At 47.0% G+C, this 25,004-nt stretch overlaps 1 protein-coding gene across 9 annotated transcripts in view; it reads left to right on the top strand.

Annotated features, from left to right (window-relative positions):
* Positions 1 to 25,004, top strand: part of NCOR2 (nuclear receptor corepressor 2) — a 252,056-nt gene that overhangs the window by 36,282 nt on the left and 190,770 nt on the right. The window contains exon 1 of one of the 9 annotated variants that reach the window (XM_080369502.1): positions 14,168 to 16,111. The exons of the other annotated variants lie outside the window; for them this stretch is intronic. The gene's annotated coding sequence lies outside the window, so the exon portion shown is untranslated. Of the gene's footprint in view, positions 1 to 14,167; positions 16,112 to 25,004 lie in introns of those variants that run through there. 9 annotated transcript variants of the gene reach the window in all.

The following is a 25,004-nucleotide window of genomic DNA, read 5'->3' as shown; positions in this document are numbered from 1 at the left end:
TGCTTCTTTCCGAGAAGTTCCTGAAGCTCTCGGTTATTGTTGGTATCTGAGCTGCTGGTGGTTGATTTGAGCAGAGCCTGATCCGAGACCACGGGCTGTCCTAGCTGTGCCGCCTGCTTTGTATGGAGGCTCTGCAGACACGGGTGCAGAGGGGCGATACAGCTGGAAGCGGGTCTGTTAAGCTGTAAGCTAACACCCAGTAAACCACCATCCCTTTTCATACCAGCAGCCTGGGGCACATTATGCAGCGCTGAGGGTCTCCAGCCTCCGCAGAGTCTCTGTGCAGAGTCGCACATGGAAAGGCGTGTTTTATTTGCAAGGGAGGAGGGCAGCTCACTGCTGCTTTCCCTTTAAGCATGAACACAGTAACTGAACTTGCACGTCCTGCCTGGGGCTGCCTTAGGCAATTTGGGGTTTATTTGGTGCTGTAGAAAAGTAGCTTTACTACACAAATACTCAAAAATGCTGTTCTCTATGATCCATTCATATTTCAGGTCTAATGAGGACTTGATCTTTGTTGGTGACTGATTTGCGTGTCTTGCTTGTGGGCTATGGGGGTGTTAAAAAGGCCTTTTTGTGTGCCGCTGCTCAGCGTCCCAACCAGATGCATTCATCATCTTCAAAAGAAGCAGGGGAGAAGGATGGCTCATGCTATTTTTTTTTTTTTTTTTTAAGCACTGGCGTTTGGCATCCAAATAAACAGGTGCTCTGGCGTGGGAGCAGAGGAGTACTTGTCTCTCAGAGCTTCTGTCTTCTGTCACGTGAGGATCTTCGGGGAGTTTCTATTAAAGAGCTGAGTTTAGTAATGATAGAATTTTAATTTTTTTTCTTCTGATGGTGAATACCTGGGTTCCAAGTATCTGTGGCAGGGTAGGCTGGTGCAAGAGGTAAATGTCTCTGGAGTGCAGCCCAAAAATTGCCTTGGATAGAATTAAACTCTGAAAGTAAATAATGTAGCTGCTTTGCAAACCTCCGGCCTTACGAGGCAAATATTTGGGTCTCTGTCGGTCCCAGCGTGTGTGCTGCATTCAAGTGAGGTTATGTCTGCTGTTACCGATGGGCAGATGCTGGGAATAATCCCTGAACCTCTGAGGAACTCTGGTCTGGACAGTTTTAGAGACGGGGAATTTTGGCACTTTGGCACAGGAGATGAAATGCATGTCAGCATTGGTCCACACCTTGTATGCAGGTCTCCCCACAACTTGGTGTCCTACCCCTGGGGTTTGACCTCTTAAGTCTGGCCTCTCTGGTTGCTTGGTGTGGAGAAATCCAGCATGGATGGTGTGGAAGAAGCCTTCTAATGCCAGCTTGCTCTCACCTGAGCCCTGCCAGGGGTGTGTGCAGGAGGGTGGGGGTCCTTGGAAAGGCCAAGACACCAAACATCTGGTCAGTCTTAACTTTCTTCCTTGGCTTCCAGGCGGTGCTGGTTCTAAGAATAAGGCAAACACTGCGGTGGCCTTATCAAGAGACCTCGCTGACGTCAACGTGTGCCTGTCCGTTGACCTTGTTGGACTTTGGGTCAGGTTTCTTTGAAGGCTAGGCATTGAAAGCACCGAGCTGAAAGGCTAGCCGGGGTCACTCAGCCTTTGCTGGGGTAACTCAAGCAAGGACAAGGGGCAGTCTGTGTGAGCCCAGCTGTCGGGAGGGTCAGCCCCAGATGGGATTGAAGGCGGAGGGGTTTTGCATGGCCCTCTGTCTTGAGCTTCTTATGCCAAACATCTCTTACTGATGGGCCTCTTGACATGCATCTCCCTTTAAATGTTTGTTTTTCTGTGTGTCCCCATGGTGCTTTGAAAATCTCTGGGGGCACCTAAAAGGACTGAGGCACCCAAGTGTCTGTGCACAGGGTCAGAGCAGCATGCTTGGTTTTATTTTGTGCTTAAATAAAAGCAGCTCCTGAGCAGATGGAAACATTAGCATTTGAGCTGTGTGCCTTTGTGTTTTGATGTTGTGTCCCTGAGCAGCTAGAGAGACGCATTATGAAGTTCTTGCTTTAAAAGGACCTTGATCAGCAGTCTAGCTAGGGCAGCGTTGGAGAGGACTTGGATGCCACTTTTTGGTGCTTTGTGTTGTGGAGTGCTGCATGCTTCAGGGGATGCCTGTGAAATCTGTTGCAACTCTTATGACATAGAAGAATCCAGATGCAAGCCTAGATTTGTAAGTTGTAAGTGAATAATGTTATCTGGCCAAGAAACATTGCTTTGGCTTTAGAGCTCTGCATAGCAATCAAAGAAACAGAAATAACAAACATGGGGTTTACTTAGAGGTAATGTGAATTTACTTTTTATTGTAAGCCACAGAAGAACAGTAACTTTCACCTAGCGTGACCTTCTTACAAACTGTGGCAGCTCTGTCACTGTGAGTGCCTACAGTGCATGCTGGTGGATGCCTGCTCAAGTTGTGTGCTGTGTTCATCACATTGATCTCTGAAGTGTCTTGGTACCTTACTGACTGGTCTCCTACTCCTTTCCTCCCCCAAGCATGTGCTGCTTCCTCAAGGCGTTTTGGCACCAAGGCGTAGGGAGAAGTAGCATTTAAAACATAAAGGGTTCCAGATGTGAGCATGCCTTGGACACTGCTGGTGGAGGAGAAACCCATAATCCACGCAGGTGTTTACATTATGGTGTGGCCACATGGTATGTGTGGGTAAATACATCCCAGATCAAGTTGATTGTTTTTGTAGGTTAGTTTCCTCTCTTCTTTTTAAACTGTAACTTGAAATCCACACTCTGGGGAGCATGCAACTGTATACCTGTTAGCTGCATTCCCTGCTGCGGTGTCAACTTGATGGCTGGAGCTTCACATTCTTAAATGTCAGCAATTAGGTGTTAGAAGTTCCCCTCTTCCTGCCAGAGGAGGTTGGAAGAGGCCCCTGAGAACTGTTTGCCGTAGGAAATGAGAATTGCCAAGATCCTCTATTTCTACAGAGCCTACGTGATCCCTTCACCTTTTGAAGGGTGGAATGATCCCGGCATTGCCACTTCAGCCCCATCCCTGGCCAGGTAGCAAAGCCTGGTCCTTCTTCTGATGCCGTGATTAGCCTCTATGAAGGCAGGCCGGCAGCGGTGGCTTTGCTGTGGGGCTGAGCCTCCTTCCCTGCTGACGGGATCTCTAGTGCTTAACACTTTCCCTAACGCTGTGCAAATCATTTTGTGACTTTATTCACAAGGAACAGGCAAATGGTTCATATTGCACTTGGGGGAGGTTGCATGCTAATGAAACCAAAAATTAGATTTTCTTTTCCTTGGAGTGAGGTTTAATTTTGAGCATCTTGAACACAAGATCAGAGTGGGGTTGTGAGCTAGACAAAGTTTCATTTTTACGAGAGCTAGCTGGAAAACTCATCACTTCTGCTGATGCTGGTTCTCCTTGGAGGCTTTGTAGTGACTGTGGTTATTACTGCTGTTGACTGTGTGTTGGCTTCGTGACAGAATTGTTAATCTTTGTGGCAGTGATTTCAGTCATTTTGTTTACCAGGTAACCTCAAGATAGAAGACACTACCAGTGGATCTGTATCTTTCCCATTAGCGTAACAGATTCCAAAATGCCAGGTGGGGAACGGTCTGTTCATACGGGTGCTCTTCTAAATTTCTGATGCTTCAGACAAGCCCTGAGCATTGGTTGGAGCAAATTGTGTTGAACTTGTGAGTTTAGATGATTTGGGGGTCTGGAGTTAATTTGGAGTGTGAAAACTGGATGTCACAACACTGTTTCCAAGATGTTGCATGAGGCAGTGGTGTTTGTTCCAGGGCGTGCAGGCCGCTCACAAGCACGGTGGTGAGCAGCACTTCTGCACTAGCAGGGCACAAGGGGTGGAAGGGTGTTCCTGGTTCTGTGTTGCTGCCCAGCTTTTTATTCTCTCTCTTTTTTTTTTTTTTTTTTTTTTAATGGATGCTTAGAATACTTGGAGCAGTTTGATTTAAAGAAGAAATGTTGAACTGGAGGAATTAAAAAAAAAAAAAAAAAACAAACACCACAACAGAGGATTACCTAATTTCAGGCTAGTGTCTATACAGTTTCACACTCTCTTACTCCTGTCAGTCAGGGCTCTTTTTATATATGTATGAATTTTCCGAGACAGACTTTGTTGTCTAAGGCTGAGGTATCTTCCTACCTACCGCAGGCTATTTCAGGGATCTACTTGAGGTGGTTTCCCCTTTCCTGTTTTTCAGCCATGGTACTGCATCCCTTCTGATCAGGCAGGGAGCTGAGACTTCTGGATCGGTCCTTCAGGGAGCCTCCTGAAGCTGTGGGTGAGGGCAGTCTGAGCAGCTGGGGAGGGCAGGCAGAGCTGGGAGGCTGGGCGGGATGCAGCCGTCTGAAGCAGTCAGAAGGAGGATGCATGAACCAGCCAGTGAGGCTTTGGGGAGCTGGATCCTTCGTTCCTGGCTTTGATTTGGTGTGAAAGGTTCAGCTTCGGGCTGCTGACCTCCCTGGCCCTGAACGTGTTGCAAGAGCAGTTGCTTGCGTGAGACCTTTTTTGATTTCAGTCCTGACCCGATGTGTCATGCTCTGGAGATGATGGTTTTATAAGGACTCTCTTGGGTGATGAGTGAAGCGCTCTGATACGTAACCCCCAAACCTCACAGAGTATTATTTTCAGGTATTTCTTAGGTGAAAAGCACCTGGCAACTGTGTAGGAGGCTTCTGCTCTGACTGGCATGCACAAGCATTAACAATGATAAGTCTGGGTTTTCGTTGGGGTTTTTTTTGGTCCTTTTTTCTTCCTTGAGCTCTTTTGGATTTCTCTGCATGCAGGCAGAACAACGGAGGCATAAAACCGAAGATGTGGTGAATGCCTTCATCCCGGGAGAGGTGCTGAGTGTCAGGGGAGTGTGGGCTTGAGGCTGTCGCATTCCCAGCCGCATCCTCTAGCGTTTCCTACTGAGGTGGGGCCCAGAGCGGTTATCTGAAACAGTAGCAACGCAAATTGAATGAGCAGTCCGGTTAAATAAGTAATGAAGTTAGCAGGGTGCCTAATTAAATTAAATTCAAAATTATGTATGGATGATGCCTTTCTAATAATTGCCGTAGGTTTGTCATTGAGGTACTCCGCGCTGCCCTCTTGGAGGAAGTTCCCCCTTGCTCAGATGAAGATGTTTGTACCACAGAGGGATGCGTTGTACGCTTCACTTGGCTTTGGCTCCTTCCTGATGCTCTTGTGGCCGTTGCAGTATTGCTGTTCTCTGTTTTACTGAGATGTATGGAGGGAGTTTGGGTGATTTCAGTCTCTGCTGCGTATACGATTTTTTGGGGGTGGTTTTTTTGTTGTTTTTTCTTTCTTCCCCCTTCCTGCGAAGGGTTTCTGCTTTGCTCCTGCCCTCCTAGACCAGCCCTGGTGCTTATTCTTTGGTCCCTGAGCCAGATTAATCTTGTAGGGACTGTCCCCTGTCCTTCCCATCCCGCTGCAGGCCTGGGGAGCTGCTCCTGCTTTTGTAAAGCATTGGGGCTCGATGGCACACCTAGTAACTCTGGACACAGTGACTTGAGCCATCGCTTTATTTGAAAGTGATCTCTTAAAAGTAATATCTTAAATTTCCATCTTCCTGGGCTTCTTTCAAGCAGCAGTGCTTTGAAGATGTGTGTCAGTTTGGGGATAAGCATGAGGCCGAGGTGGAAGAATGGTTTTGAAGCTGCTGAAATTGAAGACACTTGAGAAGACACAGCCATCACAGCCGGTGAAGTAAATTCTGCAGCCAGCATGATGCTGAGCGCAGTCTCTCACTGTCCTGGGCACGGTCAGGCACTTAGTGCATTTTGAAGATGGGTTGTCAAGGCAGAGCTGGCTCTGGCTGGCAATTACTGACCTTTGAGGTAATGTATCCTTAATAGAAGGATGTGAGTACATCAGAGGAAGAATTATCATTGTCATAACCATCTTTTCACCTCCTTTTGAGGACAGGTCTATTAAAGGACCGGTCCTGCCCCTCCAGGAGATGCATACTGGCTTTTTCCAAGGAGATAGAGGGTGTGGGGAGGAGAGTGAGCCCTAATGACTGGAGCTCCCTTGCTGCGTTGTTAATTCCCCATCGTGCTGTTTGTTTTGCACCAGGGCCTGTGTATTAAGTCCCAGACAGTGTGGTCAGTGCAGTATTGAAGCCTGGCTGATAGCGGGGCAGGACTCTTGGGGACCCACAGCTGGCAGTGCATCTCAGGTGGAGATGCTGTTCTGCCTGAATCAACACATGCATTGCAGAGAGATGCCTGGGACAGCAGCTACAGTGATGAACTATGGAAGATCTTTGTCATATTTGGGGCAGGGTCTGATTCTTTCTTGTTGATGGTCTCCCTGGGACACCCCCCCCGAGTGATTAACAGCAGGCTCTTGTGCCCAGTTTGTTTTCTCCAGGGATGGCAAATGGTTTGCAATAAGCTTTCCTATGCTGCTTTATCAGAGGATCTGAAGGTCCTTTGCAAACCTTTAATTAGTCCTTGATTTGCCTTGGTACCTTCATGCCCATCGGGTTTGTGCCTGAGTGGCAAGATTGGTAAGGCTTGTTACCCCCCCATCTCCCAGAGTGGAAATGTGGAAGGATCTTTGGCCAGAGCCTTTATGAAACTAGAGGAGCTGAGAAAACTACAGGGTCTTGGTGACTCATAAAACTAAGCGACTTGCATGGGTGCAGTGACCTGAGCAGGGCTCGGCACATTTCATGCACAGTTGCTTTGAAGGGATGCTGATCATTTTCAGCATGACCTGCTAATTATTAGAGCAGATGAACGCTTTTTTTTTTCTTTTCTAAATCCACATCCCCCTGCATGTTCTCCTCTCCCTGCTCCTTCCCCAAGACCTTACTTAAGCTAATCAACATGACACAAACAGCCGAAAAAGCAGTATTCTTCCAGCAGCTATTAACCAGAACGGAGACAGCAGGCGTCTGGAGCCCTTCAGGAGAGACTCGCTTGGTATAACGGATTGCTTTTAGCAGCCAAAGTGAGAGCTGCAGAATCAGAACAGAAGTTTAAGCTCCTTTCTTTTCAGGTCCTAATACTCAGTGACCTATATCCTATGATGTAGATTTTGAAGACAACCTGTGTGGAATTTCAGTAGTGATGAAGGGGGCTTCATCAGATATGACACATCCCTGATTAAAAATAAATGAATGGCAGTATCTATATATCTTTTGCTGGTAAGTTTTCAAAATTTCAAGGTGTAAGTCTAGGGTCCTTCAAGGAGAATCTTGTATCCCAGATGGCCATTTAATGTTGGTACAGTGTCCCTCAGCAGCAGAAAACGCAGCTCAGGGAGGATAATGTTAATTTGGTGCAGAAGTAGTTTCTGTGGTTGCATCAAGCTGGACACATGGGTTTGTTTTCTCTCATATGTCAAGATTTTTCTTATCTAGAGCCATGGGAGGGATTTTTCCAGTGTTCTCTGGTCTGTTTTAGATGAATACTTAAAAGTTGTGCTTGTGGTGATAACGGAGTAGGCTGAGACAGGGGACGAACTTGTTTTATGAATTTCAGCTGCAGTGGTATGTTGGAAGGAAGCTGAGCAAACGGACATGATGTTTAAATAGTGTGTCCTGAATTGCTTTCATTTGGTTCTTGTTTTGTAAGCCATTGGCTGGGTTTTCTGTCCTTTCAGAAATCAGCAGCTTCTTATGAAATATGGAGCTGTTTAAAAACAGACAGCAGCTGCTCCATCCTTGCGTCAGCAAGGGCTCGGCAGAAGGAAGGGGAATGGTAGACGGTTGTTTAGCTGTGATATTCTTCCCTTCATTGCTGTTGTCATATTGTGTTAACAGAAGGTCTGATCAAATATACACCAGGAAAGTAAGACTTAATGTTTCTTTGTTCTTCTGGAATGGTGCTGGGAGGGGAGGGGGGAAATGTTTGAATGAGACTTTTATTTATGTGGTTCAGATAGCTCGGCGTTGCCTGTGTCGGTGGATATGTTGTTCTGCTCTTATTTCTTAGGCTGTTGGCTGTATTTTTAGCTGGGGAAAGTCTTCACTTGGTTGGTTGTACAAAACCTCTACTATGTGATATAGAAACCTCTGGGGAGGGGGGTAAATATTTAATGGGGGGGAGTATGCTTTGTTCATGCTGACTTTCTAACGTGTTTTAAACTCTTCTCTTAAAATCTCAGCCAGATTATTTAAAAAATAAAATGAAAAATGAAGAACACTGTTGCACAAGAACTGGAAAGAACCCAAATAGTTTGCTTACTGTTAAAATTGTGACATGACTGGAAACATTTGGTAAAGAAAAAATAATTGCCTGGTGTATTTGTGGTTTCCTGTTGAATCTCAATTTCTAGAGGAGGTTGAAAAACCCATGGATGTTTCCTCAGATTACTAGATAGCATTATACCTTGTGTGCAAGACGAAAGCCCTTCAGCAAAGCATACCAGATATCCATGGCTTGCTATAAAAAGTCTCTCCCATCTGCAACATGACTGTTTTCCCCTTTTTAGTAGAATAGTTTGAGTAGAGATAAACGTGCAGTAAAATTTAGCCAGATCCAGTCTCACTTCACTGAAAGAAGGCTGAGTCTAGGTCCTGTCTAGGAGCATCCTACGTGTCCTCAGGTTAGTGACAGGGACAGGGTTTCTGAGCAGTTCCTTGTGCCTTGATCCTTTCTGTAATGATCTGCCAGCACGGACTTCCTTCCAATCCAGGTGTCCCCTGAAGGGTGCTCCGGTGGGTCCTTAGCCCTGGGGCAGACCTTTTAATGATGCTTTGAAGCCGTGGATGGGACTGGCTTGTGAGGGAGGAGGGTCACGCAGTCATTCAGCAGGGGAGGGGCTTGAATGTGGTTAAATAGCTGCTCTGGCCCATCTTGCATCACTTCTTAATAATGACCTTGTGCCTGTTGAGTTGTAAAGCCAGAGCTCAAGAGGATCAGGTGGGAGAAATACCAAGGCTGCTTGGAGTCCCCCTTCAGATGTCCAGGGATGTGAGGGAGCCGATCTGGTATGGTCCTGGGATCTCTGGCTCAAGGGGAGAGAATCTGTCAAGGTCCGTGCAGGCACCCTGGTGCGGCCGCTTCTGTTCCATGCTGTGCGCGGCAGGGCCCTGGCTGCTGGTGGTGGCTGTGCCCGTTGAGAGGCACCACCATGGCCAGTTGCAAGGCCACTTCAATGCAAAGCTGGAGCTCCTTTTGAGGAGCATTGGTGTTACGGGGTCATGTGTAGGAGGGGCTGGGTGGACTGGTAGGGTGACGAATGCTGCGGCAGGCTGCTGAGAGGCTGCTGAGGAATGTGGTGGTTCCCATGCCCGGAGGCTTGGGGAGTGTCTGGGAGCTGTTGGGTGAAACACTGGGCTGGAGCCGCCTCGTCAAGGTCAGCCCAGAGGATCACAGCTCTCCTTTGGCCCACAGCCCCTCTGTCTAGAGTCCTCGCTTGATCATGAAGATGTTTGAAGATATGCAAAAGTATAACTCGTGATGACACAGGGCTTAAGGTTGTGAAATCTTTGAGGCTCCTCTGGATATTCCTGTGGGAAGGGAAGAGTTATCCCTCCGATAACTTCCATGGGGAAAGAGTTAGTCTTGTTAAACACTAGAGGTTGTTTTCTAAAGCAAAGGCAGGGGCTGTGGGGGGAGCGTGGTTAACCATGTAGATGAGGGACAGGCTAAAACTCATAAAGGAAAAATGTATGTAGGAGTGCATAGCTGTGTATGACTGTATTACAGCTTGGAGACCACAGAGATCAAAATGAGCTGCCGTGAAGCTACACTGCTTTCAGGGAGCTGAAAACGACTTTTTGAGATGGATGTTGGGCCCACAACTGCAGGCACTTGCTGTCTGAGAAGATGTGCAGTTGCTTAAAATCTGTTTTTCTGGTTGCCCTGGAAAGCAGTAAAACGTTGGGGTTTTGGTGTAATTTGAAATAATGAAAAACTTAATCAAAAAGTGATGCTTGTCCAGTCCTTTAGCTTTCTGGAAGTCCCCCATCCAGTTTTGAATGTGTGTGTTTGCTCTTGGGCTGCTGGGAGTTAAATTTTCCTCTTGACTCAACTGTGGAAACAGTCTTCATTTATCATTTCCCAGTTTAGCTCCTGTATTAAAATTATAACAAGGCTGGGGTTTATTTTTGTCTTGTGTACATTTATCTCCTGTGTATCCTTGTGTCTATTATTAGTCCTGCTCCATTGCTAAATGGATTGGCCAAGCTCTTGGGGACAAAATATTGAAGCATATGACTAGTCTGCAATATCCCTCAGCCACTCTGCTTTTGCAGTATTCATAGTGGCTGGGTTTACCCAGCATTTGTCATAGCTTGCTTATTTTAAACGTTGAGGATGCAGTAGGCAGAGCCAGCAGATAAGAGATCTTAAATGGCATATCAGTTTTTAAGTGGAAGGAGGGAGGAGGTGGATGTGGAGGGGAGGCTCCAGCTGAAAATAAACAAAACAGTGGTGTGTGTTGGGGAAGTGTCTGAATTGCGTGGCCAGGGTACAGCCCATTTCTTGTTTCGCTTTTTTGTTTGTGTTTTGTTTTGTTTTTTCCTTGACAGGATATTTCTGTTTCAGACTGCAAATAAGGGAATCTTGAATCCCCTGAAAGGACTGGTGTAGTGGTTGGTTAGCTATGGACTTACCCTTTCCTGGATTAATTATATTAAAAAAAAAAAAAAGGAAACTTTTGATGGGTTTCAGCCGCCTTTTAAAATCCTCGTGACTACCATTTCTACCAGTTGGTGGCTGGATGCCTGCCCTCAGATCTGTACCTAGCTTTCTGGCTTGCACAAGAGTGAGTTGTACTTCCACTGTTCTCGCCTCCTGTTTCCACATCCAGCCTGAGCTAGCTGTTTGGGGTTTTTTTTGTGGGTTTTTTTTTTTTTTTTTTGGCTTTCTGGGATTTGCTCAGTCTTGTAACTTGGCTGTTGAACATCTTAACCATGTTCTTGCTTTGCTTCAAGGGTCTGTTTGTTCATGTGGCCTCTTACATTTTCTGCAGCTCTATCCCAAGTCTTAGGAAGATGCACACTGTAGTAGTATGCCTTCCAGAGGACTACTTTTTGATGCTTGTAAAATTTTTTTTAAATAGCCTAGTTGATGCCTTTGGTAAGGACGTGGTCCAGAATTCACTGAAAGAGTTAGGGAAGACTTACTGGTATAGCACAGCTTGGGATCAGATTCTTGATGTTGTTTTCATTTCCTTCTAATTTGTTTCTCTAAAAGGCATGATGAAATAATTCCCCCACTCCCCTATGTTTGGGTTTTGTTTTTTTTTCCATTTTGAGATACCTTCTTACTAGTGCAGATTTTTTCTTTTCACGGCTTCTTACCACATACCAGTTTTGGGTGTGTGTAACCTTGGTTGTGCTTGGTTGATGTGGGCTCACCAGTCCACGGGCTACGCTGTGCTGCTGGGCTGCTCAGGTTGGAGGGATGCTGCTTGGTAGTGCCAGCTTTCGTACAGATCCTTGAATGAGTCGTCTTTTTCCGCCTCCTCCCTTGTGTTCCTCATCCAGCATCCTTTGGTTCCTATGTATGTGCCACACGCTTCCATGTTTTCCCTGCATTAGCAGCATTTTTCTGACGTTGGCGCTTGTTCCTAAAGCTGCGGCTTGGCCCGCACAAAGCTTTTTCTCTGCTGCAGGCTCAGCTAGTAGAGGCAGGTGTGCCCAGTGTGTGATGTTACCTGGGGCTGGGTGTGTTTTTGAAGGCTCTCCTTGTGGAGCAAGAGGGTGGTTTAGCCCTGGCCATGTCTCTGTGGGTGTAGGAGGCTGAGAGCCGTGTGGCAGGATCAGTGCGCAGCGCTGCGCTCCCTGCAAGGTTTGCTACTGTGGCCACATAATTCCTTGGCAGGTGGGGGAGAGTTGATCAAACAAACCTGCTTCCACTAATTGTCAGGCTTTTGTATTTGTTTCTGTGGTGTTTTGTTTTGTGTGGGGTTTTTTTTTTTTGAACTTTAAAGCATGCATGACCGAACAGTTTAATTAGCTGTGGGAACTGCTGGAGATAACTTACTGGGATTTTCAGCAAACCTTGCTGTCCTTGTCATGTTTTTGGCGCAGCACAGGCAGGAGTGCCCATCAGATGTTATCATCTGAACAGAGATGAAAGCGCCTGTGCAGTTGACTGGTGTGTAGGGTGGCTGCTTGCTGGTGGGAACTGGTCCCTGATGTGGTACCCCTCCCCTGGCAGGCTTCTTGTGGGAGATGCCTTGGGCAGAGCAGAACCCAGGCACACGCTTGAGCCTTGTGCTCCTTGGGGATGTCCACACTCCTTGTGGACCTGCCTCTTTCATCCAGGCCACCTCCTTGCATGTGTCTGTGCAGGGGAGACCGCATGCATCCATTGCTTGTTAATTTGGTAATCTAATTTGGTAATCTTTGGGTCTTCTCCTCTTTCACCTGCCATCCCAGGATGTTGCTGTGGCTGTGATACTGCTTGCAGGAGGAATACCAGCAGCGTGGTTAAAGTTATATGGGCTTCATGGAAACATGGAGGGGTTTTTGTGGTCTGCCAGCCTGTGTTCAGAGGCTGCTGATGGGTGATATTCCTGGAGACTAGGCTTGAAATCCTGTGCCCTGTGCAGTGAATGGAGGTTCCCCTTAACTTTGCAGAGGCTGGCATTCAGCCCAAGTTCTTCTCCTGGTTTTGTCAGGAAAGTTGTCATGTTTGGATCTCTTGCCGTGGCTGAACGTGTGTTTCCAGACCACGGGAGCTGCCTGAGTGGCGGTGGAGGAGCTGGAAGTGGCTCCATTTCCAGAGAGAGCTGGAGAAGTGAAGACCCACCTTGGAATAACAGAGGTTATAATAACAAGGTTCTGGCTCGTTGTTCCAGCTTTATTAGCAATGGCCAAAACTTGTTCTCTGATGTATTTTTCGTGTGCTAATGGTGATTTTATGGTGGTCAAATCAGCCTGCCTTTTTGTCTTGTCCCTGGGCATGAATGGATTGTATTTGGAGCTGGCATCCGTGCTCCAGAGTCTGCTTCATCCTGACACCCAGCACTGAATGCATCCTGGCCTTGCAGTCTGTCTAGAGGCTGTACACGATCAAGTGTACAGTTAATCAGTTTTGAATTGGTAAAGGTCAAAGATATTATTGCAGAAGGTTCACTTAAGAAAAAGCATCCTGTAAGAGGTGCTGTTGGTTATTTTTTCTAAAAAATCTGAGAGGAAAAATTATTAAATGATGTCTTAAAGCTGAATAAAGAAGTTAGTATTGAATGGTTTAATGTCTTACAGATGCTGTGGGGTTGCAGGGTTTTATTTTAAACTTAACAATGGGAGTTGGAGTGGCTCCAGCACTGTAAAGAATAGTCTCTTTAAGGGTTTAAGCTGGAAGAGCATGTGTAGTGTGATGCCATTTTAAAGTTTCAGCGGGGCTTTGTAGTTGTAACTTGTTATTCCCCATCTTGGATCACACATCTGTGTGTCTGGGGTCACGGTGGGGATGTTCCTTGTCCCAAGAAAGGAGGTTGGTCTGCGTAAGGGTAGCAAGGTTTCTCCAGATCTCTTGGCTCTGACTTTATCCTTTTCTCTTCCCTGTGGCTCCTGATGCCCACCGTGAACGTGCCGCACCTTTGCAGGCATGTACACATGGTGCACTACACCCAGAATGAAACATCAGCTTTGGTTTTCCTGAATATTTTTTTTGTTTCCACGTTCTTGGATGTCATCTTTGTATCAGCAAGTGGTGAAGGAGGTTGTGGGGCATGGAACAGGAGACTGGAATCAAATATGGTGCGCTCGGGGAGGTATCCCCGAGAGCCATGGAGGTTTCACTGAAGTAGGAGAGTATGAAATGTAGCTGTGTGTCTGCGGCATTCAGCAGGGCAGGGCTAGATCCCATCCCTGCACAAGTTCCTAGGTTTCAGCTCTCTGTGGATTGTTTGCCTGTTACTTACTGGGGTGGAACCCAGAAAATTGGCCATTAAAAATAAAAAAAAGAAATTATTATTCTCCCCTAGAAAATGCCAGTATTCCAGGTATGTGTCCCTAAGTTCTCATCTGAAAAAGCAACATTAAGAGATTTAAGGTGATGTCACTTAACTTCAGCCCCTTCTCAGCTCATGGGACTCAGGTAGGTGCTCTATGCCAGTTCTGGTTTTCTCCCTTGCGTGTGGCTCTGCCTGGCTCGGCAGCAGCACAATGTGCATTTAATTAGCAGCAGCAACAACTGCTACTTTTGGCCACCTCGGACACTTTTCTGTAAGAAGCCGCAACTGCCAGGGTTTGCTGCATCCTGATGTGTGCTAGGACGCTTGCGTGACTCTTTTCCGGATAGTTACTGTGAGAATTAGGTTCTTCTGTGGCATTAGGAACTGCAGTCTGGCAGCAAAGGCTGAGCAGCTCAAGCCTGACAGGTACCAAGGAACCTTTACAGTTAGCATTTAGTGTCTCCTAGTGTGTTTATTCCCATAAAATAATGAATTGAACCAGAGCTTCAAGCAGCGTTATCACCTTTGCACATTAAAAAAATCATAATCATGCTTTCTGACTTAATGAGTTTTAGAAATAAATGTTCTTTTTTTTGTTTGCCTTCTGGTTTTCAAGTGTTAAAGGCTCCCCTGGGTCAAGCCTTTTCTTTAGATCGCAGGGGCGGCGGGCTGCCTGTGTGCAGAGGGCTGGCCATGGGACTCACCAGCCACCAGTGCAGAGCAGGAGTCTTCGGGTTTCCCAGGGCAGTTGCCAGATGTGGAGCCGGATCGTGAATGCCAGCAACAGTACCTTAAGCATTGAGAGGGGAGCTAACTGTATTTTTGTGGTATTTTTTAATTTTCTTTCATTTCTATTGTTTTCTTTGCTTATTTGCTAACTTGCAAAATTCAGCAAATTGCAGAGGAACTCCCAGCCCTTGGGGTGAGTTTTACTCGGAGCCGCAGTGAGCCAGCACATGGTGGTGGCACGTGGCTGAGCTCCTGTTCAGAGGTGTAAATGGGGCTGGTGCGATGGACCTGCTGGCCTTCAGGTGGTCGAGGTCTGGGCCAGGGTGTGGAGCTAGTGGGGTCATCCTGGGCAGCTCTGTGTGTGTATTCAGGGTAAATATTAACTTCCCATGATGTTTGTTAGCTGCTCGTTTTTGGTGGGTTTTGATTGAAACTCAGTCACGAGGCTCCTGAACTTCAGCAGTCTTCACTACACCATGGAGTTGAATGTCTTGAGTGTCTTCTCCTCCTCTGTTTGCATTTTGCTGCTAGTCCTCAGTCTTGCTGAGGTGTGTTAGTGCTTTTAACTCATTCAGCTGCAGGATAAGCCCGAACTGTGCATGGGGCAGGTTGCCCTACAGTGGCACAGGGTGTCTTGAGTGCAGTTGCTTCTCCAAGACATCCCTGCAATGCTATCCAGAAAGGGTGGGTGAGTTCTCCCCGGACTTGCTGAGAGAGGATTTATAAAGCCTCTTGCTTCGCTGCAGCTCTGCAAATCACACACAGAGCCCCACAAGCCTCATCACTGCTTGCTCGGGAGGGCAATGACAAAAATCGCGTGCACAAGTGTGACTTTGCTGTCTGTTTTCTCTCAAGCTGGGCTAGCTGAGAGAGCCTTGTGCACAGCTTGCTGGAGCGAGCGCAGCAGAGCAAATGTACCTGCTGAGTAACAGACTGAAATAAAACTGGAAAAACCCAGACATCGCGCTGAGTCTGTGGCAGTTACTGCAGATGCTGCGCCAGTGAGAAGTCAACAAATCCGTTAAATGGGAAATGGTCCCTGTGTGCCATCCCTGGGAAGAGGAGCATCGCCTGCACCACCCCACAGTGACCCCACACCGTACATCTGGACAATGCCGTGTGGCGGCGCAGGAAGGAAACGGTTAAAGGAGGAGAGGTTGTCGAGTTGGGTTAGCCATCAGATAGCTAATATTTTAGAGGTTTTTCAGAGCTAAGCTATAAAAAGGCCGTAGCAGTATTTCAACTCGCCCATTGTCTGCTGGAAGCCAGCCAGCGTTGCCATGCCGACGAGGAATTATTACTTGCTGCCAGAGCTGGAGGAAAAGCTCATACTTTTGGCTTCAAAACAGGAGGGGTGGACTTATGTAATCCACTGTGTTTATAGGCTGAGACTGGCAGGAGCATTGAGAAATAATTACAGGCTTTCCATTTCATTTCCAGCTTGGTTTTAAGGCTGTGTGGCCTCTCTTTATTTATTTATTTTGAAGTTGAGAGGGTGGCTGCTAAAGATGCAGGAGGTGATGCGGGGATGCTGCTTAGGTAAGTACCCCCCACTTCCCTCCCTGGGCTGGCTGGGCTGCTTTTGTTTTGGTGGCGTTTTTGTCTGGAGAGCTAAACTAGGCCACAGCAGAAAGAAGTTGCTTTGAAAAACTGGGACTTGGCCCAGCGACACAGAAACAGTGTTTAGTGCTGGAGGCCGAGAAGACACTTTTGCGGTTGCCCGGAGGTGGCCAGCTGCTTGCCGACAGAGGTGAAGTGTGAGGTTTTGCAAGTCCCCGCTGCTTTGAGGTGATTTTATCCCTCCAGCCCTCCTTGGCTTGGGGCATTTATTTTTTGGGGGGAGGGTAGCAACAAGGGAAAAGGAGAAAAAAAAATTAAGTTTTTTGTTTCCTTTTTTATTTTTTTTTTTATTGTTGTCTTGGTCTCGCGTGTTGCTCCATTGGATGGAGAGGGATTTGTCAGTGTGATCAAAGCAGTTTTGCTGATGTTTCGTGCTGTGGAGAGGTGAATTGCAAAGTTTAGCCTGTAATTAATGTGGGTTTGTTCATCCCGGGAACAGTCAGCAGATGATGCTGTAATTTGGGTTTGCCTGAAAAGCAGTGCGTGGTGTGTTTTGACTTCGGTCAGGCTGGTGGGAGTTTGCAGCTGCTGTTTTTGTGCTGGCTGTCGCATAAAGGGAGTTATTGCTGGTAAACTTGGCTCGGGAAACTTTGAGGTTGGGTGGTTTTGCTGGTTCCGAGGGTCGTGGTCCTGTAGTCCTGGGGAGGATGCTTCTGGTGTGGTGGGAATCCCTTGCCCGGGAGAGATCGTGGGCTCGTGCTTTGGCTGGGGAGCGGGGCTGGAGAACGGGCTGTGCGGCTGGGACGTGAGGCTGAGCTGTGCTGTGCTGAGCCACACGCTGCTCCTGAAGGAAAGGAGTGTGCTACAACCGTGACTTTTAAAATCTCTTTGACGTGGGGTGTAAAGCTCCAAAGAGCAGACAAAGCCTGTTTTTGGAGGGGGTACGAAGAAGAATGCTTTGATATGCTGCAGACTTGCTGTGGAGATTTGAAAGGTACATAGAAGCTGCAGTGTGCTGTGAAATATGTATTTTTTTTGTTAACATCTTCCTTCATTGCACGGTGTCCTGCTAGGGAGTTACGTTCTGAGTCCTTGCTAATCTGTCTTTTTGCCGTTGTTGCATGGTGTGTACAGGTTAAATATCCCTACCCGTGCCAGTCTGCTCTGTGGAGTGTAGCCTGGTGTTGCTGGCATGCTTCACTTCAGAGGTCCTGCACGTGGGGACAGTTACCGTCCCATATAAACCCGTTTGGGCCCTGACTTGAAGTACAGAGGTGCCTTAGTGGAACTGATGTGCACAAGGGGTTGTTGAACGCACACTGCAGAAATAAACTGTTTCTTCCACAGTTTCAGGCAAAAACTTGAATGGTGGTATGCTTCAAATCAGGAAATGTCCCTTGAAACAGGAGGTTTGACTGGTGTTATCAGAGACACATGGGTGTGTTATACAAAATAATTCAATAATTATCCGTAATGCTGCTCTCACTCCTACCGCAGATGCTGTTGGACTCAATGCAAGTTAGATTTGTTACTGTGAGGCTTTTTTTTTTTCTCTTCCTCTGGGATTCTTGCCAAGATGAACTGTATGTTCTGTTCTTAAGAACTATGAGTAATGTATGTGTGAATCTATAACATAAGTAATACGAGTATATAAAAACGTGTGAGTGTGCAGGATTCGTGTATTCTGAGTCTACAGAGCACCGCACACATGCTGTATGTGCGTTCAGAAATAGGGTGTGATACATGTCTGGGCGAAATTAATGACATGCCTTGCAGTTACTGCTCACTGCAGAGCCCTGTCTGATGGCCTGATCCCAGAGAGCTGAACCGAAATCCCTGTTGCCAGCTACAGTTTGCCTATTTAATTGCCCTTTTGGAGGAGTTACAAATCGGAGAGAGTTGGAAGTCCCTCCCTGCACTTACAGCAGAAGTCAGCCTCAACAAAGACAAGAGGAGATGCTTGCACCATAGCCTAATGTTTCCTGAGTCTTCAGTGGAGCAGGGGGGTGTCCGGGGGTGGTGGAGGGCTGTGCCTTGGAGCAGGGGGTGCAGGGGTGCTGGGGGTCCCACTCTGTACCACCCCATGTAGGTGCTGCTCTAGGAGCTGCTGTACAAGTGATGCACTCTAAGGCAGGCCTGCTGTTTCTAATGGGATTTTTTTTCCTTTTAGATGAATAAAATGGGCTTTCTCTCATAAATTATTTTTTTTAATGTGAAAAATGAGAAGGTGGCAAGTAGCCAATTCCCCTGCCTCCCTCTTCCCAGCTCCGATGAGGTCATTGCCTCTTAAAGTTTATACCACGTGCTGTGAGACATGGCTGGAGGAGCAAGAAGACAGCAAATGTCTGTCTCGGGGTGGGCGGGAGTGATGACCACCAGTACATGAAATATTAGCAAGCTGTAAGTGATGCCTGAGCAGGATTTGTAAGTGGGGAGGGGGCCAGGTACAGCTGTCTGGGAAAACCTTTCAGGATGGAGGTTCAGGTGGGAGGGGAGTGCCCTGGTCCCTGCTGGGTGCTCCAGGTGTCAGGCAGGACCTGGGATGCTTTGGATGCATGTTGGGGTTGGGGTGGGGTGGTGGGCTGCTGGGTGGAAGGAGCATGTGTGTGAAGGGCTGGGCATGTGCTTAGGTGCAATGCAATCGGCAGTGGTTCTGGCACTCCGCTGCTGAGCTTGCTTTTGCATCCATTTGCTTTTCCTAGGGAATTTCCTCTGTGCTGTTTTTGCAACGGGGTTGTGAAAGTTCATGACCCAACGAAGGATCTCTCCAAGACCTTTGTGTCCGTGGCTGCCTGGAAAAGTTGGGTTTTTTTCCCCTTGAACGCAGTGCTGGGCTGCTTGTGGATTTCTGAGCCATTGTTTTCTCCTTGACTGCCCCCCCACCCCCCGCCATCCTATGGTGGAAGTGGTACAGAAACGGGAGTGCCTGGACCATGAGGTGGTCCTTGGGGCTTTCTTAGAAGCTGCAACCCAGGAGTGTGGATTTTGAGGGCTGTGGCCATCTACCCTTCTCCTCGCAGCCTCTGCTGGGGTGCTTGGGGGTGGTGGCCCAGACTGGCTGGGTTTCAGGTGGGGCACTGGCCTGAAACAGCTGTTTCATAGCTGCCATAATAAATGACTTACTGAAATTTTGTTGGAGGTTATTTACTGCCTTGTGCCTTTGCCGTGGCTCTGATGGTGGCTAGTTTGCTGTACCTTCTAGGGGTGGTCAGGAAAAGGATGCTTTATGCATCTTCAGCTCTTACTGTGTCACTGTCCCATCATTGTTCCGGGGAGGTGCAATGGCTGAGTCCGTTCTGTGTGATCCCATCCTCACAGCTGGCCCAAAGGGGTGTAAGTTGTCAGAGAGTTTGTGCTGTAGTCCAGAAACCAAATTTTTGCTGCATCAGAAAAAGAGGAGTTGTGGGGTGGCAGAAGGTGTGCAAGTAACGGAGAGAAAGTAAGAGAGATGGACAGTCAGTCTTCTATTTATTTATTTATTTATTTAAAATACCTTTTAAAAGCTCTTGTGCAAGCACTGCACTGGGTAGAAGCGTGGGTTTGCTTTTACGGGTTCGTTCTCCCAGTGTCCTTGTGCTGTAGGGTGCTGCATGCAGCCTTGCCTCACCTATCAGCCATGGCGGTGGGCAGCTTGCTTCCACCATGGCTTACACGAAGTGAATCTAGGAGGATGCTGTGACAAGGTTAAGAAGTGGGAAGAGGATGGGGAGGAGGCAGTTGAGGTGTCATCTGCGACCTTGGAGGTTTCTGAGCAGAGAATAAACACCAAGGCTGGTGGATTGGCCAGCATCTGCAGTGCTTTGCAAGGACAGTAAAGATCTGGGAGGAAGGTCTGGGAGATGCTTCTGATTGCTGACGTGGGGAACTAACATCCTTTTTTAAAACAAAAGCTATCAGGTAGCTGTTCTATATATAAATGAGTACCCGAGGGCCCGAAGTGTACCAGTGTCAGCAGCCTAAAGCTTCCCAGCATTGGCTTTGGTCTCTGGCAGGTAGATGCAGCTCTGATCTTCCCTGGCACCAAGGGTGGAAATGAGGTGCAGCTGGAAGTTAGTAAGGACTTGAAGAGGGGTCCAGAATGCCACTGTGCTTTTAGGCACAAACTTTAAAAAACAAAACAAAAAAACCCAACCAAACAAACCAAAACAACCCACAAAAAAACCCCACCCCACAATAAAAAACTTCAATATTGCTATTCCATTGGAGCTTGTCCATTCTGTGGAAATCATTTAAGCATGCTGTTCCCTGCAGCTGCTCTTGTGCTGCTGTACCCCAACAATATCTTCTGTTCGCTTCTTCTTTGTCTTTGTGCTTCTCCTTAGCAGCCTCGTTGATTCCCCCTCGCCCCCCGTCAACACAATACAATCACTCCTTGTTAGCCTATCTTGCTCTTTCCTCTTTCAAGGAAGAGAAGGAGCAGGGGAACCAGATCTGATAATTTCAGTGAGTAGAACTGTTCCCCTGAGCCCTTTATAAAGAAATAAAAAGGCTCTCCTTCTCTCTGCTTCTCTTTGAGTACAAGCACTTTACCCTCTTGGATTCCCTGCAGGCTCCTCATACTGCTAAAATTGAAACATCAAGATGTCTGAGGCAGCAGGAATTACCATCAGTGTTTTGACACCTGGAGGTACAATTTCTATTAGCTTTTATATAAAAACAACACCAGTTTTGCCAACAGAGTTCTCGTTAAATAATGCATGAAGACCCCATTCCTGACAGTAGGTATTTTTCTTTCACTTTCCTGAACTCTTGGATAATGGCTTAATTTTTGTGACCATTGGGGGAAAAGACACACGCTCTTGCACACGGAAATATATATGTGAATACACATGTGCTTAACTCCTGGGCAGAGAGTCAATTACCCCGCTTGCTAATTAATGTGGAGAGATGGGGGAAAGTAACTTCAGGCTGAGAAGGCTTGGATTGTTGTTTTATTTTTTGGAAGCAGCAGAACATAGTCTTCTTGAGACCTTCGATGGTAAATGAGACTACTTATCTGTGATAGAGGAGAGACCCTCGGAGGGTCTGTGTGCCCTCAGAGATGGGCGCTTGGTCATCGGAAACCAAAATCGAGTAACGTGCCTTTTTGCCTGTGTGATGCTTGGCGTTGAGCATATGCTCTGTGCTCGCTTTTGGGGGAAATGAAGTGAAACAGAAGGGCACAGCATGTGGATGTGACTGCTAATAGTGAGAATCAAAGTACAGTTTTGACATTTCTAACCTAATAAGTGGTGCTGCGTGTGCGAGCCTGCTTATTTTCCTTTTCACCATGAGATGCTTTGACAGAGGAGTAAAGTCCCATTTTGACATTTCTGTCATTTTAACTAAAGAGAGAGATTACAGTAAATTGGATTAAGTGAAAATCTTCTTCAGATGTTTGTGGTTTGGGCTGATTTATGGATAGATGTCATTTGAACGTCATTCTGCATTTTTTAAGCATCTGCTTGATGGTTGCTCTAATGCTATTGCTGCAAATAGCCGGCACCGAGGAGGGAAGGCTGAGCAAGGAGCAGCTACCCGTGACAGATCTAATGCTGGTGTGTGGCACGGGGACAGCAAAACACTGTCCTTCTCACGTTCCCAGCCGCATAGTGCCAGATTCTGTAATGGGTGCTTGGTGCTCATTTGAGTTCCTGTTACTCAACTTTGTTATCTTCTGCTGAAAGTCATTTACATTTTCTTAGTATTTTTCCCATCCTGGAGGGAGATGGTTCAGCGTGCGTGTTCCTTATCGTGCACTTGGCAAATCTTGGGTTGCCCGTTCCCCTGTGGCCGGCGAGGATGTTCTTTTCTGTTACGCTCATGCAAAGCCTCGGTCTTGGCTGCCTTGTTGCAGAGTCCTTTGCTCGCCGTGTGTGTGGCTTTTCCAGGAACCAAAATATTCTCATAAGCATGTGCTGGCTCACTAGCATTAGCAATGGCATGTGAAAATACTTTGTCCGTGTACTGATACTTCCAAAAGATAGTGCTGAAAGTTCTTCCATTAAATTAACAGCGTGAGACTTCTTAAATATGTCCTTCATGGTTTCCTCTACCTAAGCTATTTAGAAGCTGCTGGTACCATTTGGAAAGCTGCATAATCTCTTGTGGGTGATGATGCAATCAGCACTGTAATCAAATCTGCTAGTGATGTCATTGATGGAGTAGTCCAACGTTGCCTGGTGTGGTGATTAGTGGGATGAGATTGAAGTCTTTGTAGAAATGGTGATGGGAGACTGGGAAGTCCACATCCCTAAACTGTGTAACTTGCATATGTTTTTATTTCGGGCACAATTTTGGAAAATACTTCTGATCCATGTTCAAAATCACTAGATTTGGGTCTAGGTGTGGAGGTTTATGTGTTTCAGTTATAGTCTCTAGAAGTTTATTTGCAAGTTTAATGTTGGTTTAAGGTTTCATACCTACACTGGGAGGTGTAAAGTGGTTGTGTGCCGGCTTAGCTCCTGGAGCTGCCTCTGCTCTACGCCAAGAGAAGACAGTACTGGCTCAAGGGAGTGAGAATATAAAAACTGCCCTTAATCCTTTGAAGGGGTTTGATGTCTTAGACTGTATCTGTATCGATTTTTTTTTTTTTTTTTTTTGCAGTCCTGGGGCAGGAAGGTGCTGCCCAGATAAAAGTTACAGGCACAGAGAGGTACCGTCAGAAGCAGAGAGCATCAAATCCCAGCTTCTTGGAGTGAGTCAGCTGGTGATGCTTTGCATCTTCCCTCTGAACTGAGCCCCGCTGTTTTGATTTGCAGCATCTCAGCACTGCCTGGGCTTTTCCGGGCTGTTACTGACACCAGGCTTGCGGTGTTTTATTTTCTGCATCTGTGCTCCTCTGTAGTTCGTGTCACCCTTGCAGTTAAAAGATTTTGCCTTTTACCATGCGAGCATTTTGTGCCTTGTTAGTGATTCAAAGCACAATTATTAAAATATTTTCTATATTCTGTGATATGATTATTAGTGGAAGATCACACTACTGTGGGAAGATAAATTTGTAATCCTGCTTAGTGGCTGATCTTATCCTAGCTGAGTAGCTCTCGTTGCATAAGGGACAGTGACCTGAAATCATCTTTTTAAACCAGCGGACAGGATGCCTTTCCCTACTCCACTTTGCACGTGTGGGTGTGATACAGACTTTTAAAATGGTTTAAAGTTCAGTGGTTTTACTTTGAGGTGTGCATACCTCCAGGTAACAAACCTTTAGGTTGGTGTGTCAAAGAACAGTGGTGTCACAGGAGGTGGGTTATTTTAATGCATCAGTCCCTGCGTCAAACAGTTCCCTGCATCTCTTGCAGCCTGGCTTGCTTTTCGGGACTGCTAAGAAGAGTTTGCAAAGGTTGCGTGGCACAAATGACAAGAAGGAGCAAGCGGAAGGGCTTGATCACAAGCCATGCTAGGGAGGTTTATGAGGGAGGTAGAGTGGAAGCTTTGGGGGATGGCTCCGGCACTGGGGACAGGATCAGCTCCATCACTCGGCATCACGCTCCCACTGCTGGATGCCAGTAGAGAGGGTAGGTGGGCAAGCAGGAGGGGAAGAGCTGCTGCTTGTGAGCAGTGAAGAATGAAAAACATCTGCTCCAGCTGTGTGCCTCTGTGCTTATTGTTTTTAACTTCTCTCAGTAAAGCAAATGAGTAATGGGCGATGCATTTCTTGGCAGGGACCTTGTCTTGTCGGAGTGGAAGAGATATTTCCCTTTCTGCTCAGTTGGCTTTCTCCTCCCAGACAGGTACAGCCCCAGGTTGAGCTCAGGTGAGACTGTTCTCTCCTTCCTGGGGAGGATGATGGGAATGCACTTGATAGCTTCCCCCCATCTCCTGAGAAATGCCACACTAAATATCTTCGTGTTATGAGCTCCATCTAAAGATGTGAGGCTTGTTCTGTCACCTTGCCTGTCGGCTTTCAGAACCTCTCGGTTGGAGGAGAGAGCACAGGCTGCTCGTGTGTGCAACCAAAGAGCAAGGATGTGAATTGCTGCTCCCAAGTGTCGGCTCCTCTTTGGGTCAGTGGAGCAAACTCTCGGCTTCCCATCGGGGGTCAGACCTGGAACGTGCAGTTCCTGAAGTCCCCATCCCTCCAAGGCAGGGGTGACTGGTGCTGGATGCAGCCTGCCTCAGGCTGCTCAGGAGCTGCCTCCAAGCTGAGCAAGCATCTGAGCAGATGGATGCCCTCTGTCCTCTCTGTGTGCTCACCTGTGGTGGGATGTTCGCAGACCCCGGAAGGTGCTGGTGATGCTTCGGTTTGCAGCTTGCAGAGTGCGGGAGGGAGGCTCACCAGCTGTGCTCGTAGCAGCTGGGAAGTGTTATGCTGTAGGCAGCACTCTAGAAGAGACGCTTCCCTCATTTACCAAAGGTGATATCCTGGTGGCTGGCAGTGGAGAAGGAGGAAGTAGTGTTTTTTCTTTGCTGTGGGTGAATCAGTGCTGTCTGTGATGGATTCTCACTGCGACAGGCTCTAAATGGGAAATCTCAGGGGAAATTAGCCTGCAGCTTTTGCCTTTATTAAATATTCTCCAGTGCCATCCCAAAGGACCACTTTTTAGTGCTCCGCAATGTTTCATCTGTATTTTTAACATGACTTACATGAAGCGTGACAATGTGTGGCCTATATTTACATTAAGGCCTACCTACAAATAGTTAAGAAATGACAGATAGTCTGTTCTGTTCTTCAGGTCTGTGACATGATGATGTCTTATAGGTAGATCTGAGAACCTCAGCAGGAGATATTGCAGATTATTTTGAAGTCCAGTAGCTTACTTAGAGTTATGGCTTATAATGATTGATTTAGCCATTTATTAAAACACCTATTTAATGATTGATTAAGCCTTTATAAACTATTTGTGACTTTTAAAATGTGACCTGATGTATTGTAGCTCCATTAGCATCTAGC

This window comes from Falco punctatus (assembly GCF_963210335.1).
Source record: "Falco punctatus genome assembly, chromosome: 1".
Taxonomy (NCBI): domain Eukaryota; kingdom Metazoa; phylum Chordata; class Aves; order Falconiformes; family Falconidae; genus Falco; species Falco punctatus.
This window is presented reverse-complemented; position numbering and strand designations above follow the sequence as displayed.